The sequence below is a fragment of the Octodon degus genome, unplaced genomic scaffold (assembly GCF_000260255.1).
Source record: "Octodon degus isolate 3935 unplaced genomic scaffold, OctDeg1.0 scaffold00057, whole genome shotgun sequence".
Lineage (NCBI taxonomy): Eukaryota > Metazoa > Chordata > Mammalia > Rodentia > Octodontidae > Octodon > Octodon degus.
In genome coordinates this window covers 2,895,553-2,899,708 of record NW_004524633.1, presented here as the reverse complement: position 1 = coordinate 2,899,708, position 4,156 = coordinate 2,895,553, and the positions used below count along the sequence as shown (strand labels likewise).

The 4,156-nt window shown below is 45.8% G+C and overlaps 1 pseudogene; it reads right to left on the bottom strand.

Moving 5' to 3' along the window:
- Positions 1–3,452: 3,452 nt before the first annotated feature.
- LOC105742522 lies at positions 3,453–3,695 on the bottom strand (annotated as a pseudogene).
- Between the last annotated feature and the right edge of the window lie 461 nt (positions 3,696–4,156).

Genomic DNA, 4,156 nt, shown 5'->3' with positions numbered 1-4,156 from the left:
CAGTTTTGAAACTGCCTTATTGCTATTTGTTTCTCAATAAAATAAAAAAATTAAAAATAAAATTTAAAAAATTAATAACTAAATTCCAGCAAGAGAAATGTTTAAAATGCAGAGTAAATTTCTAATAAATGATTGATCTAGCCTCTTTACAAAATTGTGAGCATGTGTAGCAGAAAAGGAATAACTCAAAGCTGGACTTCTGCAGCCAGCTGAGTCAGAGGAAAATTACCATGCTGCATAATGCGTTTCATTTGCATCAAGTTGTTTATAGTCCAAATAAAAGATTTGTTTTAAATTTCTTTTAAAAACTTGAAAATTGGGACCGGGGTGATGGCTCAGTAGAATTAGTGCTTCCCTGGCAAGCACAAGGGCCTGAGTTCAATCCCCAGTTCCGCAAAAAAAAAAACCTTGAAAATTACTTCCTGTGAAAATAATCAGTGACTGATGGGTGTGTGGCTTTGCTTTTTAACTTTGTTTTGGTTTTTTGAGGCAAGGTCTTACAGTGCAAGCCAGCCTTGGACTTATAGTGTAGCCCAGGCTGGCCTCAAATTCTTGGTAATCCTCCTGCCTCAGCCTCCTGACTGCTGGGAATTATCCTTGGGCCAGGATACCTAGCTTTGACTTTCTTAATTCTTTTAAAATTCGTATTGTAAGGTTCATTAAAAGTTGGATGTTTGTATTGTTTTAAAAATTCTTATAGGGCTGGTGAGATGGCTCAGTGGTCTAAAGCACCTACTTGGAACAAACTTAGCAAAGCATAGGGACCACGGTTCAATCCCCCAGCACCACATGCCAGCCAGCCCCGCCCGCTGGTGGGCTGAGCTGGCCACACACACACACACACACACACACACACAAATAAAATTCAAAAAAAAAAAATTCTTATAGACACGCATTTTTGTTTATGTAGGCCCAAGTCTTAAGGCCCCTAAATGTACTTGTGTGCAGCGGAGTGTGTGAGGAAAGGTGCCCCACAGCCAGGGGCAGCAAGCTGGTGGCAGCTCAGAGGCATTTTCTTAAACTTTTTTTTTTTAATTTATTATGTATTTATGCATTTGGTACAGGGACTACAGGGTCTTACTGCATAGATCGGACTCATAGTGATCCTCCTGGTTTCAGCCCCCCCAAGAGCTGGGATTACAGGCGTGTGCCACCATGCCCATTCTCAATGGCAATCTCAGCATGCCACAGGGGCAGGGCCAGCAGGGCACACTGGGTATCACCCTGGCCACTGCACTCTGCCTAAGCAGGCGCCTTAGTCCACTGAGCTATCTGGCCAGCCCTTCTTAAACTTTATTTTATTTTATTTTTGTATTTTAGGGAAGGGTCTACAGGGTGTTCAGGGTCTTACTACTAGATCCGACTTGTAGTGATCCGCCTGTTTACAGCCTCCCAAGGACTGGGATTACAGGTTTGCCACCATGCCCAGTGTCAGTTGCCATCTCAGCATGCCCTGGGCGCGGGGCCAGCACAGCAGACCCAGGGATAGAACCCCCAGCCCCCACCCCTGCTTGTAGGCGCTTTGATCTGCTGAGCTGTCTGGCTGGCCCTGCCTAAATTTTAGATATCTGAATAATTTGAAGTTTACAGAAGATCTGCAAGAATGTTACAGAAGACTCAGGCGTCCCCAGAGTCACAGATGGCTGCCATTTGCCACCTGGGCTTCCCCCATCTGTGATACATGTGCAAACACACAAAATACATGCTTTTTTTCTAACTACTTGAAAATTCACAGCCAGTGCCTTTTATCATTAAGTGCTTTAGTGTGTGTTTTCTAAGGACAAATCCTCTCATTGAATGGCAGCGCAGATAGTGCAGCCTAAGTGCGGCTGCTCACAGCGCTGCTCAGCACTGCCACCGTAGCCCTGCGTCCTCTGGCCCAGCGTTGCCCTCCACACCCGGGCCCTCGTACCCCTGCCTTCTGTGACTGGTTATTTTTAAGCAGGCAGGCTGCTTTCTGCACTGTTTAATTTGGCGTCTAGCATTCCTTGCAGTGGGTGGTGTCCTCAGGGCTGTGCCTCCCGAGACCCTGAGCGGCTTGCCAAGGTGATGTTTCTCTCTGTGAGCAGCACTTCCGGGAGATGCTCTGAGGCCGGGCCTGTCCCAGCAGCTTACACACCTGCAGTCCCCACCCCTCCCACCACCGCCCCTGCTGGGGCTTATTAGCCCTTCTCACACTTGCAGGTTCCTGGTGATGGAGGGTTTTCCCTTGCTGCCTCTCTTTCCCTGTTTCCATTTGTCACACAGATGTCCACCGGGAGTCTGTACTTTGTATGGTATACACAATAGTTTCAGAATTCCTACATGGGCAGCACTGCCAAAACCAAACCTCTTACGTATTCATCTTTTTTTTGCAGTCTTTTTTGTCCTGTAAGTGAAGGCATAAAGTCAAGTTACTCAATTCAAAATTGCTTGTTTGCTACATTAAGAATTATTCCTTTGGATGAGTTCTGTGGTTCCTGTGTACATTTTTTCCTCTGGTCCTTAGTGATTTTTTACTAATATGGTTCTAAAAGTCAAAACTATACATCTCAAAAAATAAAAAGCAGGAAATGATATCCCTTCCCCTGTTCCTTCTGCTTACCTTGTGGATAACCAATTCAGTTTACCTTTCACACATTTTTATAAAATTAAGCAGTTTCACTTTTCTTACACAAAAGATGCTCTTCTGTACTTTGCTTTTTTCACTTTTATTTTGTTAAGTCACTCCCTCAGTCAGCTTGGAGAATTTTTTTTTTCTTCCCCTCCCTTAACATGAAGAATTTTAAATGTAAGAATTCTCCCTAAAGCAAAATACAGTTCCATGTTCCAGATTTTTTTTTAGAAGCAAGCAGTCAGTGACATGTCAGTAATGCCCATTTATAAACAAACACCTGCACATTAATATTTTATGTCAGCTTCCGTTCGCTTTATGTTCTGCAAGGGACCATGTATAATTCACTGCCTTCGGCTGCCTGCCCCCGCAGCGCGCTGCTCTGCTGGCTCTGCTTTGAAAATGCAGCGATCACGTGACTCCTGAGGGGGGTTTTCGGCATTTGCTGTCGTACCCGTAGGTTGTATGCCGGCGGGAGAGGTAGGACAGAGCCCCTGTGCCCCTTTTCTCGGCCTCCTGATATCCAGAGAACTGCAGTAAGATAGTTCTCTGGGAAACTGGCGCTAAGGGTGCCGTTTCCTCCATTTCACATGTAGCTCTGGGTACCTGTGGGTTGGATTCTGTGCAGTGTTCTCACATGTCATTCTTTTTTTTTTTTTCACGTGTGTTTGTTTCCACCGTCATAGGCAAGCCACAGAACATGTCCCATACCACGAAGATCCTTTTTTTTTTTAAGGTTTCAATTGTACTTTATTTCTTCAGTAGGCTATATTTTAATGGATACACAGCACTTGGCATCTTGGCATCAATTATGATTTCATTTAGAAATAATTTAGCTGTGTCCTATCAGCTGGCATCATTACTGATCTCTCCATTCCTTGGGGGTGACCCTGCCAACAGGGGACAGGTTCCATTCTATTCCAATTTGTGTTGCTGTGTAGGTCCATGCAGCGATACAGAATGTGGCTCCACCAACTAATAGAGCATTACCGTATTTGTCATGGAAATCAGGTGTACGTTTCTGGTGGCTCTGCCTTGTTGCCATTTGTTGAATGCTTCGCGCTGGAAAACGACCGAATGCGTTTTTGGCCAAGGGAAACATCGTGGAGTTGAAGTTGAAACTGTAGATACTGCAACTGCCGGCTGGGTGCAAATTACTGCCAGATACCCTTGCAAAGAGCCCTGAAAAACAAAATCGAGGATCCTTCTTGTACAGGACTTGTACTAGTTACCCTCCTCTCGTTGCTGGGACAGATACCCCACACTCGAAGGAAGGAAAGGTTAATTTAGCTCATAGTTCTTGGAGGTTTCATCGTTGGAAACAGCCAGAATAATGTAGCAAGACAGGACAGGGTCAGTGCTTCTCTCTAAACATCTCTGCCTGAGTCGGCCTCAATCGCAAACACGGGCACCCCTTGCTACAGAGTCTGGAGGAGAGGCTGGGGCGCCGCCACGTCCAGGATGATGGGCTCCACGGCTCGGACAAAAACCGCAGGCTTGTGGGGGGCCTGCTGCCAGTTTAACGGTCACACCTCTGGCCCCGCCCCTCGAGCCCCGCCCTGG